This window comes from Panthera onca, chromosome D1, assembly GCF_046562875.1.
Source record: "Panthera onca isolate mPanOnc1 chromosome D1, mPanOnc1 haplotype 2, whole genome shotgun sequence".
Lineage (NCBI taxonomy): Eukaryota > Metazoa > Chordata > Mammalia > Carnivora > Felidae > Panthera > Panthera onca.
Genome location: NC_138348.1, coordinates 20,108,825 through 20,123,761, shown reverse-complemented (window position 1 = coordinate 20,123,761; position 14,937 = coordinate 20,108,825). Strand labels below are relative to the sequence as shown.

At 36.8% G+C, this 14,937-nt stretch overlaps 1 long non-coding RNA gene across 6 annotated transcripts in view; it reads right to left on the bottom strand.

Moving 5' to 3' along the window:
• Positions 1-14,937, bottom strand: part of LOC132661653 (uncharacterized) — a 731,817-nt gene that overhangs the window by 443,041 nt on the left and 273,839 nt on the right. For all 6 annotated transcript variants that reach the window (XR_009602330.1, XR_009602332.1, XR_009602335.1 and 3 more), the window contains one exon: positions 2,174-2,246. This is a non-coding gene — a long non-coding RNA (uncharacterized LOC132661653). The remainder of the gene's footprint in view (positions 1-2,173; positions 2,247-14,937) is intronic.

The following is a 14,937-nucleotide window of genomic DNA, read 5'->3' as shown; positions in this document are numbered from 1 at the left end:
AATTTATTAATACTGTCTTTAATTCTTACATCAACTCTTCAAAAAATATATTATTCCCTTTTGTAGATGAGTAAGCGGAGGACAATAAAGACAAAACGTCTTGCTCATGGTCACATAGCTGGTAAATTGAAAGCTAATGTTCAAATACTATTCATCTGAATCCTCAACCTTAGTTCTTTCTCCTAGATCACACTGTCTTTAAAAACAGGAAATGGTTGAGGTTCCTGGGTGGCTCACTAGGTTAAGCGTCTGCCTCTTGGTTTCAGCTCAGGTCATGATCTCATGGTTTGTGAGTTTGAGCCCCACATCGGGCTCCATACTGGCAGTGCGGAGCCTGCTTGACATTCTCTCTCTCCCTCTCTCTCTGCCCCTCCCCTGCTCACTCTCTCTGTCTCTTTCTCAAAAATAAATAAACTTAAAAAAAAAACCAAAACAGTAGGTGGTTATTCAGTACCTACCAAGTGTAGAGTTCTTTACATATATTACCTAACCGAACGTTTACAGCAACTCCATGACATTATTGCCTAATTTTCCCACATGAAAAAATGAGGCTAAGAAAACTTGACAAAAATCAGTGAGGTAAGTCACCATGCCAGGATTCAGTCCTAGGTCTGACTGTTCTCTGAGCCTGTATCCCTTACACTCTGTCTCATGGTCTCCTTGATAAGGAAATAGAGAGCTCAGAGAAGTCACCTGGGAATGTTCAGACATGTCTATAATCTATAGAAGTCATCAGATATTGTCTTCACCAACTGCTATATAAGCAGATTAATGTCAGAAGACTCTCCTCTTTTAGCAATAAGCCAGATTTTAATGATCCATGTCCTCTCCTCCAGATTGAAGTCAACTTGACAGCCTCTATAAGCAGACACCCAAGGGTCCCTAGAAAGACCCCAGGATTCACAAGGAAGATGATCTTTACTGCACAGAACCATTGTGAGACTCACAAACATCTATGAAAGTTCTGTAGAAGAGGGAAGAGGAAAAGTTCAAGGCAACGTTGTTAATACCTACTGAACCTTTTAGCAGGTTACCAGAGTCCTTGAAACCCAAATATAACTCCTCTGAGTGACTCCAAATACATACAAATCTCCACCAGAACCTGAGAAGAGATCTAGGTGAAACAATATTCATATATAGTAGTCTCTTCCAACATTCACCAGGATGAGGCATCAGAAAAGTGACTTCAAATAGCAATTCAAAGTGCTGGTGACCCAAATGGAATGGAAAATCAGTCATGATTTCAGGGTTTTGCCATGATCAATTTAAAAGCTGAGATCCTAATAAAGCTGACTTATGATAGGCTATGTAAAAGAATCCAGACACAAAAGACTACATAAATGTCACTCCGTTTATAGGAAATTTCCAGAATAAGCAAATCTGTAGAGCCAGAAAGTCGATGAGTGTTTGCCGAGGGTATGGTGGGGGGATAAGGAATAACTGCTAAGGAGCACAAGGTTACTTTTTAAGGTGTCAAATATTCTAAAATTATATTATGGTGATGGCTGCATGACCTTTTATAAATACTCAAAACATCAAAGTATACACTTTAAATAGATGAATTTTATAGTATATAAATTATATCTGGATAAACGTTGTTAAAAAAGAAAGATGATTTGCTACATATAAATATTGATAAAGGGCACTTTATAGTAAAAAGTGTAATCAAAAAGCATTAAAAATAAACATACATAAATACATAAATATATGAGAGAAGTCAACCTAAGATTTTATCAAAAATTACCAATTAAAATTTAGGCCTGAAGTTCAGTACACACTTTGTCTAATTTGAATTGGTTTTCCTCTTTCAAGTCTTTAGTTAAGGTTACTTGAAAAGAGAATCTGAAATCACAAAAGAAAATCAATACCACAGTTGACCAAGGCCAGGTTCAATAATACTGCCCACATTTGAGTGCAGTGAGGGAAAACAGCATTCATTAGTCATATAATAACTACATGGCCTCCTGCTTATCTCAGAAATTCCTCCAAGGAACACAGCCATTTCCTACCTATTATTTCCTATTGATTTTCACCATCTGCCAAGAGGCAGAGAAGGAAGAGGAATTTCAACAGAAGAAGGTGAGACCAGAGGAGCACCAAAGGAGTGGGAGCACTGCATACCCCTTAGATGTAATGGCAGATGGGCATGCAAGGCTTTCAATTCATAACTCACTTTTTCGTGTATTCAATTCTCTGACTCCAAGTTGGTCCTGTGACAGCTGGTATTCCATTTTCTCACCTGAGACCTATAGTCAAAAGAAGTCGAAGGGAGATTGTTCACTGAGAATCCCATCATCATCATCATCATCATCATCATCATCATCTTATTGTTGTTATGATGATGACTGGTATATATGCAAATACCATCCCAATCCCAGCTCACTCTTTTGTACAATGATTGATTTTCATCAGGGAGATCTCCCCCAAGTAGCCAAGGTTCCCTGAGGATCCCCTAGATACCAAGAGGTAGAACCAGTTTCTTTTCACATGTAACGAGACATAACACATGTGGTATTTATTGAGTGCCAAGCTCTGTTGTAAGTTCTTCAGGTATATTAACTCATATAATTCTCAGAACAACTCCACAGGGAAGATATTTTAATTACTGCCTCCATTTTATAAATGAGAAACTGAGGCAGGAAGTTTAGGAAGTAGTAGAAGATCACCTAGCTATGAAATGGTAAAGGGAAACTTGAACAAAGGCAGTCTGGTATTTAAGTGCTTAAGCATAACCACCATGCAAACTGCCTTCATAAGAGAGGAAAGCTTTTTCAAAGGTGAACGTTTTGTCCTGAACTTATATTGCTCACATATAGCCAAAGTGCAGTAGAGGTAGGGATTTTGAGGACTCTCATTTCCTAAATCATGTAATTTTTATCCCACAAAGTAGAGGAAGATGGAGAGGAAGAACCAGGGATGGATATTGAGAAGGAATGGAAGGGTGGCAGAAACAAATACTGGATAGGAAGATCGGGATGCCCTGGAACAAACTGCCAGACTTCAAGAGGTTACAAAAGAAAGTGTTTATGCAGGATCTCATCATGGAAACAATACTGTCTTAAAAGAACGATAAAATCCCTAATTTGAAAACAGAAATGAGGGTGAATCCTGGAGTGTGCTTGTTAGCCTCAAATGTTTGTATCAACCTGTTTAATATTATGGTTCCTTAGTCTCAATATAAAACGCAGCACTTAGTGTGTGGAAGCATTATGCTAAGTGCCATTTGATCAACAGTCCCTCTTTTGAGTCCTCTCAACTACCCTACAAGAAAGCGCTAACATATGAAGAATAAACATGAATGTAGTAAGTCCATGCCTGTTCTAAGCACATCACAAACTCATGTAACTCACACAACAATACTTTGAGAAAGAAACTCTTCATTTTATTATCCTCATTTCACAGATGAAGAAACTGAGGCGATGAAAATTTAAGTAGATTGTCCAAGTTCACACGGTTAGTATGAGGTAGATCCAAGGTTTGAACCAAGCAATCTGACTCCAATCCGTGCGGTTTACCACTGAACTATATTGCTTCTGCATAGCACTCTGCTGGATATTTTCCAAATGTTATTAACAATTACACTAAGCCAATTTTACAATCTAGGAAAATGAGCCTTAGAAGAGTTATAATATTTCACCAAGGTCACTCAGATAGTGACTGGCAGATCTGTATTTTGAACTCACGTCTCTTAAATACCAGTACCCTCACTCTTAAATATTAAGCAAGAATCATAACCTGCAAGATTCACAGAGAGAAAACAAAGTTACAAGAAAAAGAAGGCACAGAACTTAGATCAAAGCTTTAACTAAAAGACAACATGACCTTACTCTTAAAAGCAAATGCCAATCTCTCTTAGGCTCCTATGGAAAAAGTCCAGCATGGAACTAATGTTTCAGTCCCTAAACATGAATAACCCCTCTCCTCCATCAGAATTCCAGCTACCTACCTCTAAGGGGCTACAAGCAGTTGGGTGTAGGTCACTACCGTTCTTAGCACCTGAACCCATCTTGTTCTGGGAATGGACCACCCTCCATTACTTAGAGACTTCCCTTTTTGACCAATTCAGCTTTGTAAGGAAATATCCACCTTGCAGATCATTTGTTGGAAGGTGGTATTGCTCAATAAGTATCTCTTGATTAAGGATTAAATGAATGCAAAAGTTGTTGAATGGATCAAATTAGATAAAGCCTACAGAGCACTTAGTTCCGTACCTAGAATATAGAGACTGCTCGATAAATCATAGCGGCTGTGCTACTACTATTCTCATTGCTAGTACATCATTTTTGGTTTTGACTATTGCTAATTATTAAGGGACAGAGAAAACATAGATACACAGTAAAGCCCTAAAAGCAAGCCCACTCATTGGAAAGAATTCATAGAGGAAAAAAGGGAGATCATTTTCCTGCCTCCTAAGAGAGTGACTAAAAGACTTAGGAAGGGATGACTACAATTTAGCATGGCATAGAGCTGTAATTCAGAGTCTCCCAGGTGTAAGACTCGTTATAAGATTTAGATTGGTTTTATACATGCAAGTCCACTGAAAAAAAGATTTACTTCAAATAATAGTTCAGTAGACTGTTATTTGGTTTAATTCCACTGCCCTAGTTATTATTTTAGTTACAATAGATGATTATAGAAATTTCAGAAAATTAAAAAAAAGAAATTTCAGAAAATTCAGATAAGATGAAAAAAATTAAAATCACATATGAATGATGTTTTCATATGTGTATGCATATATACATATGCATATACATATACATACACAGATGGCCCCTGACTTACAATGGTTAGACTTAAGATTTTTCACCTTCATGATGTTGAAGAAGCAATATGCAGTCAGCAGAAAGCATACTTCCAGTTTTGATTTTGATCTTTTCCCAGGCTAGCAATTAAGTGGTAGGATCCCCTCTCGTGATGCTGGGCACTGGCAATGCGTGGCAGCTCCCCGTCAGCCACACAATCAGGAGGGTAAACAAGCATTGCACTTACAACCATTTGGTACCCAGACAACCATTCTGTTTTTCAGTTTCAACACAGTATTTAATACATTACACAAGATAGTCACTTGTGTTAGATGATTTTGCTTGACTGTAGGCTACTACAAACGCTCTGAGCATGTATAAAACAGGCTAGGCTAAGTTATGATGTGTGGTAAGCTAGGTGTATTAAATGCATTTTTGACTTAAGATATTTTCAATTTATGAGTTTATTGGGATATAATCCCATCAAGTCAAGGAAGATGTATATATAGTTTGGTGTCACAATTTAGCATTCAGTATTACTAAACTCGTTAGTAGTCAGTTATATTTAGTATTACTAAACTATTATTTGAATAATTTAGGGGCCATATATATAAAAGATATCTATCTTTTATAGATACATATATCACTTTTAGATATATATATATCACTTTTAGATATATTCACATTTTTTTCAGAATTTTCCTATCAAATATGTATGCATATTTTTGTATTCCCTCTCTGTATACATATACATACACACAAACATACCCATATACTCTATTTTAGAGCTGCCTGCTTTTGTGGTTCTTAATAACTCTTATGTATATAGATCCTTAGACCTCCTTGCTATTAGCAAGAATCTGATCCAGAATAAAAAGTAGCAAGGCTTTCAGAACACTATAGGAAACATTTATTTTTCTGACCACTCACTAACCTTTCCCCATTCTTAGTCTGTGAGCTTCAGGTAAGGCATCACTCCTATTTCCTGACAGGGAGCACATTACCCAGTCTCAGCCAAACAGCAAAAGGAATTCCCTTGCCACTACGACTGGTTCAGGAAGAGTGGACGTACGACCCACATAAGTACAATCAGAGTGAAGCTCAGGACTAGTTTAAGAGTTAACCTCTTCACTCTCAGACTTGAGGCCACCATATTGAGTGTGTACAAAAGAAACCAACACAAGGGCAGTTATGAGGAGAGGTGGTGAAAATCTTAAGAATGATGGTAACTTCTGAACCCCTAGATAAATATCTGAGCAATGTAAACTCTGGCCTCCTCAATTACATAAGTAAATAAATTCCTGTTCTTAATTTAGCTGATGTGAGCAAAGTTTTGCTTATGGGCAAGAGAAATCATCTTAACTATTACAAGCACAAATCATAGAAACCAAATTTGAGTTTTAGTCCCAATGCCCTCCTTTTGTTTCTTTTGCTTCAAAATAAATTCCTTTTTGGTATAAGCCAAAGGGAGTCAACATACTCGGACTTATTAGGCCAACCAAGAACACATGGTGTATTACAACAAATCATCCCATTTGTCTCCTGTTAGAAAAGCCCTTCCTTCTGTAAGTTTCAAATACCTTTCTGTGCCATGAGTTTATAAATGCCAAAAGTTGTTCAAATTCCTCAAGTTCAACAAGCAAATAGAAACTAAAATTTTGGTGAACATCAGAAAAGAAAACCTTATACCTGGATTATAAAAGTTCTCTCATGAGGTGGTTGCCCTTGGAAAAGAGATTTGTGGTTCAATACAATAAAAAGTTATTTCCCCACCTGTCCTCATCAAGCTTAATGAATACCTTACACATAAAACACCCCTTTTTATTACTGCATTCCATGTTCTGGTGGAGATCAGACTCCTCCAGCACATCAAAATGGTACCCCCCATCCCCAGGCAGAGTACAATGATATTTCCAGGCATCATTGCCATGGGCAAATATGGCAGAGCCTTTCCCAAATGAAAAAACAAACTTTGTATCAAAGGAAGTAGGAGACTATCTTTGAAAACTAGAGCAAAAAAATTAATAACAATGTAGTCAGATATATTCAAGAGGCATACTGTTCAAATATACACACTGTTTTAAAGCATTTATGTTTTGAAGGGAACACTTTATATCTATTTTTAAAACCTTGTTATGTTCTGTAATCTCCATAGCCTGTCACACCCATAGCAATTTATCTGCACCTCTCTCATGGAATTTATCATTTGCTACTTTTAGTAGCATTACATGTGTATAAGTCTTATCTCTTCTACAAGAATGCAGACTCCTTGAGGGGAGGGATCTTCTTTATCCTTATATCTCAGACATGACATAACTTGGTAGCTTGTAGATACTGAGCCTTCCATAAATATTAGAAACATGAAAAAAAATGTTTAAGTGTATTTTTTAAAAGCAGAATAAACCTGGATGGAAACAGAAAGCTTTTTTTCACTTGTTAAAGGAGACTGTGTTATAAGGAACTCATAAAAGTAAATAAAGAATTGTAGCTCAACTCAGATTTCAGTGAAGAAATTGGTTCTCCATAAACACTCAATCATTCATTCATACATATAACCTCATTCATCAACTGAACTAATATCTATAAAAGCTTCTGATAAAGTTAAGAATAGAAGGAAAATTAGAGCAGATTACTTCTATGGAAAGATGGAAAATTGGTCTGCTTTCCCAGATCTCAGTGCTTTATGCAGTCAGTGACATCATGGAATTTATTTTATCACTCTTCTTGCTTAATTAGGACGTAAGAGAAAGGTAGGAGGATAAGAGTAGACAATTTTCAAATAAAAAGTGGTTTTCCCCAGCAAGTTGTAAAAGGAAATCAAAGAGTTTCTGGTTTGTTTGTTTTTGTGGTAGGAAAATTGAAATCTAGACAGAAAAAAACCTAAAAGAAGAAGAGAAAAGGCTGAAGGGAGAGAAAGAAGAGAGAGAGATTAGTAAAAGTTCTCTAAATTTTCAAAGAACGAAAGACAGAATTAAGAGTGAGTCCTGGAAAGACTTCTGACATGGGATCAAAAGACATCATGTGGACAAAAGAAGTATTCCTTTCAAATCTAGTATTTATCCTAGATTAAAATAGTCAAAATTAGTGGGAAGTGAGGAACATGTTCTACCTTGTTCATTGGTTTCATTCAAACCTAGTTCTAAAATACATAAATAGTTTAATACATGGATATCTTCAAGTCTATACTTTTCTACTAGAAAATGTGGCGGTATTTATTATTTTACCTTGCTCACATTCAAAAAGAAATTATTAGATCCAGGTATAATGGAATTATTCAAATAAAGTATAAAACAAGAGGCCAATAATAGCGCTAGACAAATAGGAGATCCTAAAATGTTAGTCAATGAGTAGTTAGTTATAAAGAACACTTTACTGCCAGCTATACCTCAAATAAGTAAGTAAACAAATAAATAAATAAATAAAATAAAAATAAAACCTATGCAAAAGTTTTGGGAGTTTTTCTAATACAATTATTAAAAAAATGTTTAAAAAAATTTCCTTTGAGTTTTCTCCCATTCATATAAATAAATATAAAATCACATATCCCCCAGTAAAATATAAAGAGTAAAGGAATAAATACATAATATTATCCAAGCAGAATCCTCAGCTCTATAAATGGCAGGTAGATACATTTGTGTTCAATAAAAGGACTGCATTTTAAATTCATTCTAATAAAAAATAAACAAAACTTCCTCTATTTTTCTGTTTAGGTGGTATCCCAGTCCACAGTCCAGGCATACAAAAGAAACTCTTTGTTTTTCTACATTAACATAATTTATCTTTCAAGAACTGGATAATATCTTGAAATCCTCAATTTGATGTTTCTTCTTTTTTCTCCCTGGGGAAGCTTTCAAGTTCCAGATAGGGTTTATATAGGCTGCATGAGTCAAGGTGATGGATTCTGTCCCTTGCTGTCATTTCTCCATGTAGGCATTGATTGATAAATCCATCATCCTTTTTGTCTTTGGTTGTAGGTCCACACAAGTAGCTACAGAGAGATATGCCTCTCTTCCATTTACAGGAACCCTGTAGGTACAGTCTTTGCTGCTTTAGTGCAATGCTTGGTGTTAGAGAAACCATTCAGCTTCTAGTTCACTTTGGGGTACTCTCTGAGGCTTTGGAAAGACCCCATTGGGTTTGACTCAACAAGCATCTGGGCATCTGCTGCTTCAAAGAGTTCAGCTTAGTTTCTATTCTAGAAAAGATGGTCACGGTAATAGGAAGGATGGGACTATGGAATGTGCAGAGTCAGCAGGGGAGGTAGAGCACTTTTCCTCTGTCTCATTATGTCTCTCCAAACATTTTTTTGTGGGCTTGGAGCCCTCTCAATTCTCTTAAGTGCTTTAGGCTGTAAACCAATGCCAAGAAGAGATTGGCAGCCTATTTTTTTTTTCTTTCTGGCTTGCTATATCCTTCTCCAGAGGCAATGGCCTAGGACGCCCTAGCTGTTTGAATAAGAAGAAAGTTCAGAAGGATGGAATTATCAGAAGGGGGAGGGAAAAAAATTGTTTAATATTTCAAACTTTCCCAGGAAATAGGAAAAATGTCTTTGAGGTTATATGGAAGAAAATTAGCATAAAGTTGAGGTCAGGTGGAATAAATTAGCATAAATTAGAATAAAGCACTCTGATTTTGCTGATCTCTCTGCCTCCAAGCAATCTTCTAGAACTGAACTTTGAAACTCTTTCAAATAGAAAAACTTGCAACAAAAGCTTTCTATCCTATACCATATTCTTCTATAGACTTCATGATATACCCTGAAATATCTTTAGGTGTAAATCTTTGTTTTCTTCAACAGATCTCACTATTAGAAATTGAACTTTTCTCTCTATGAAATATATCCAAGATCAACAACTGGTCATCCTTGCCTTGCCCTTGGAAGTCTTTCTTTTTTTTTTAATTGAAATTTATTGTCAAATTGGTTTCCATACAACCCCCAATGCTCATCCCAAAAGGTGCCCTCCTCAATACCCATCACCCACCCTCCCCTCCCTCCCACCCCCCATCAACCCTCACTTTGTTCTCAGTTTTTAAGAGTCTCTTATGCTTTGGCTCTCTCCCACTCTAACCTCTTTTTTTTCTTCCCCTCCCCCATGGACTTCTGTTAAGTATCTCAGGATCCACATAAGAGTGAAAACATATGGTATCTGTCTTTCGCTGTATGACTTATTTCACTTAACATAACACTCTCCAGTTCCATCCACGTTGCTACAAAGGGCCATATTTCATTCTTTCTCACTGCCACGTCATATTCCATTGTGTATATAAACCACAATTTCTTTATCCATTCATCAGTTGATGGACATTTCGGCTCTTTCCATAATTTGGCTATTGTTGAGAGTGCTGCTATAAACATTGGGGTACAAGTGCCCCTATGCATCAGCACTCCTGTATCCCCTGGGTAAATTCCTAGCAGTCCTATTGCTGGGTCATAGGGTAGGTCTATTTTTAATTTTTTGAGGAAACTCCACACTGTTTTCCAGAGCAGCTGCACCAGTTTGCATTCCCACCAACAGTGGAAGAGGGTTCCCGTTTCTCCATAGCCTCTCCAGCATCTATAGTCTTGGAAGTCTTTCTAAGTCATACAGATAAAGTTCTTTTCAAACTCCTTAATAAATTAATCCCTTCCAAACCAATGTCATATATTCAGCTATTTTTCTTTAGAGTTTATAAATTCGTTCACAAAGAAAGTGTCACTAAAAGTCAGACAATGTCTACGTGTGTCTCTTGTATCGTACAATATCAGAAATTTCTTATTGATTTGGTCATTTTGTCCCACATTCATTACAATAAAAATCCAAACTTGCACTCATCTGGGACGACTATAAATAGCTCGATGAAGCTATGATTTATAGATTAGTGAATGTTGCCTTTTATTTGAAAATAGTTCAAACATTTCAACAGCCCATAAGCCTCTAACAGTGTGTACAAATCATCCATCTGGACTGCCTTTGTGCAGTGACCAATGCATCATTTGTGGATCGGCAACATGGCTTGTGCACTTTCCTTATATTTTGGTCATTTTCTACTTTTAGGAGTCTTGCCGTTCCAAGGTAGAGCTAGGGAACTTGCATTACCAGATTTCACTGCTACCAGGGTACAGATATGTGACGTGGATTCTGCCACTCACATGTACCTGAGCACAGCTGGGTTCCAAAGGAGATGACACACTTCCGAGCACGTAGGAATTGATATTCTGGCAACTGTGGTGAGAGAGACACTTGGTTCCTTACAGATAACAGTGGCAGAGCTCCTGGCATCCAATCATAGAGCATCATAGGCTGAGTGATGACGAGGTGGCATTTTCCCTGCTAAAGGTCCTTTAGTGGGACTAAGAGTTCTCTTAGTCCCTCAATTGGTTGGTGATTCAAGAAACTAGTTCTCATACCCTCCTGGAAAGTCATAAGTTACAAGTAACCTTTTATAAATTCCTTTTCTGGCTAAACTACATGTTGTTTGCAGTGCAAAACACTTTTATAGTTGCTGAACAAATAAATAATTAATCATACAATATTACACGTGTATGTAAAAAAAAGTTAATCTCATTTATGTTGACACGTTAACACTGTTACTAAGATTCTAAGAGGGAGAGTCAAAAAGCAAATATTTAAAACACTAGCATTTGCCACATAGTCCAGGCAACATGGTGACCCAATATTAGTTGGCTAATAGATTTTTCACTTCTTTTTTTCATGTTTATACTTTTGGTGCATCTATTTTTGAGTTATTAAAAGAAGGAGTGTTTACAGGTAGTTTTTATTGCTGGTGATTCATTTTAATACAGTTCTAAGGAAGATGAAATGGGGCTGCCTAATACAATTACTCTAAACACGAAAGGCACACATTGTGTGAGCAATTACTGATGACTTTCCATGTACAGTGGGTAGCAAAGATGAAATGCACAAAATGAGTAATAGGAGATAGTCCCAGTTATCAAGTAGCTCACACGATTGCCATTTCCCTAGAATAAAAATTGTATCCAAATGAGAAGTTCTCATTGTACTTCCATAATTTCTATTCATCCCTCAAATCAATTGTTCTTTCCTTGAAAATTATTTATTACTAAGGCTATCCAAGGAAAATAACTATTCTGTCCCTGTAGGACTCATTGGGAGGACTGAGAACTATTGCATCCTATTTAAAAGCATTATTATACTGCTCCCATGGACCACATTGACATAGCAAATGTTCTTTGGGAAAACAACCAGTTGAATAACTTATATATCTCCAACAATGACTATGTGCCTTGTGAGAATGCTAGAGCCAGCTACCCATCCTACACACATCCTAACAAAGCTATGCTTCGTGGTATCAATAACTAATTACATTACAGTTCTGCCTCAGTAACATAGATTGATAGTTTCATTATACCATTTAATTAGAACTGTTTTTAATTTATCAGGAAGAAATGGTATAATTGGTGAAAGAAAGAAATGGTATAATTGGTGAAAGAATTGCAGGTCACATGGAAACAATATGGTTCAGTAACAGAAACTGGCAAACTTGGCTGGGAAATCCAAGTGGCATTTAAGTCTTTTGGAATGCATAATATGGAGGGAAAGGAAGTCTGCTATCTGTCATATTTCATCTAATCAACACCTCTGAACTTTATCACTAGCGTTACTGGTGCGGGATGCATGGACACCAGCAAGAAGTACTTTGCAGAACCAAGGTCCACTGTGGCTCAATAAATTCTATTTCCCCAAAACAGGGTATCATCTGAGTTTCAAGGGATCTGAAGGAGAACTTTTATCCCTTAATGTAGCTGCTTCTTAGATAGTAAGTGCTAATTTTCTTGCATTGTCTAAACTAGTAGCAGATATAACATTTTAGTTTATTAAAGGAATAGCTGGTATTAGACATATCATACTCTAGCCTGATTTCCTCTTTAAGGATGGACCCCTCTTCTATTACTCAGGGTTCTCCAGAGAAACAGAACCAATGCGGTATATCTGTGTGTGTGTGTGTGTGTGTGTGTGTGTGTGTGTGTGTGTGTGTGTGATAAAAAAATTATTAAGGAATTGACTCATGCAAATGTGAAAACTAGCAAATCTGAAACCCATAGGGTAGACCATCAGGCTAAAAACTCAGACAAGGAGTTGCTGTTTAAGTCTTGAGTCTGAAATTTGTAAGTCAGGCTAGCAGGCTGGAAATTCACGCAGGATTTTTATGTTCTGATTTAACACAAAATTTCTTCTCTGAGAGAACCTAATGTTTGCTCTTAAGGTCTTCAACTGATTGGATGAAACCAACTCACATTACTGAGAGTAATCTACTCAAATTCAACTTATTATAGATGTTAATGACATTTATAAAACATATTCACACCAATATCTGGACAAGGCTTTGACAAATATCTGGACAATGTTTGACCAAACAACTGGGCACCAGAGCTTAGCCAAGTTGACATACAATTTAACCATCATACCTATTAACAAAGAAGCCTCCCAAGGTTCTTTCAGACTTCTGTCCACCCTTAGCTTTCTAAGACAAGAATGGCATGTTTCTACATGAATGTTATCTTTCTGTCTTCATGTTCACAAGAAACACATAGTTAATCAATTATGGTACTCTTTTCCACTGAGTTCAGAAATGCTTCTCAACCCAACGCTCCAAAATGCCACTTCCATTTTACTAAAGCTAGCATGCAAAATAAGTGTATTGACTCGCCCTTCTTAAGCAATTTAGTCACCTTGTGCTTTTAGCTTTTGTTTCTCTCCTGATTGTCACAATACAATTGTAAGCTGGATACTGAATATATAAGAATCATTCCAAAAGAGACTGTAGTCAGAGATTAATGCAAGAAAAGAAACAATGGAACCTCAAAAATCCTCTGGTCCAAATGATAACATCTCATAAGTCGAATAATGCATAGGGCAGTTAACTAAGTGTAAGGCAGTGGGAGACTTAGGGAGGTGCTCCAGTTAATGTCAAGAGTGAAGAGTTAAAACTTCATGGACCAAAGGGGACGAGACTTATGCAAAAGAGGATTTCCATGGCAAACCCAAGATGAGTGGATGGTGAGGATACTCTGAGTTTGAGAAGGATACATCCTGGGCTTTAAAATTGTGTTATTCCCAATGGAGGAGCCACTAATAGCGGTTAGTAGAAAGGCTACAACCAATGCTTCTTTACAACACAGCTGGGAAGACGCTAAGCCTGGTTTTAAGGCTTCCTAGTCAAGAAGAATGAGTATTATGATACAGTGCAGGCTTCTGCTGCCAATGCAGAGTTCAGTCAGGGATCCTCTGGAAAATAGCATAAGAAGGCTGATCAATATATGAGTCTGAAACTGGCTTTAATTGTCACTTCAGGTCCACTGCACTGAATTTTATTGGGTTTGACTGATCTTTTATCAATATTGTATACAATATTATCTTTTATACTTATCTTTATCTTTTGCTTCTTTATTTCTCCTCAGGACTTGAACAGTCACCAATCTCATACAATCAAAATACCACATTTATCTTACAGCACCTCCTTCATGCTCACTGTCAAAACAGCAAATCCTATAACCTTTCTCCATTCCTTTCCCTCGTCCCCTATCCTTTCTGTTCATTTATCCTTTTTTACCTGCACTTCTCTGTAAAGATCTCTTTACGGACCTCCTAGCCTCCCATTCTTGCCATCTGACACAATTTCTGCCCCTTCTAATAGATCAAAGAACCTTAAAGCATGATTCTGCTAATGTTGCTTCTTTCATCAAGGGCTTTTGATAAGTCCTATAACCTTATAGTGTAAAATCCAAATTCTTTAATTTAATATTCAGTGTCTCCCATAACCTAACCCAGGCCATCTTTGCAACATTGTCCTCAGCCAGTCTCCTATTTTGAAAGATATAATCCAGAAGACTGTGCTACTTGCCATTTCCAGAAAATGCTTGGCATTGTTCATTTGCATGCCCTTCCATATGTGTTTTGCCTACTGGTTGGTTTCTATTTCTCTATTAGTTCATTCTTCAAAATCAGCTATAAAACTATTTCCTTTACAATGAATTCTCATTCTTTTCAATGAACTACTATATCACATGTAACAAATAGCATTTTACCATAGTTACCTCAAAAGAGACGGTATTTCCTTACCATATAAACTCGTGAATGATAAGAATCATTTTTTCACTCACTTTTTTTTTTTCCAACAGTGTCTTTCACACATTAGATGTACACTGTATGTTTGGTAAGTGGAATAATACACT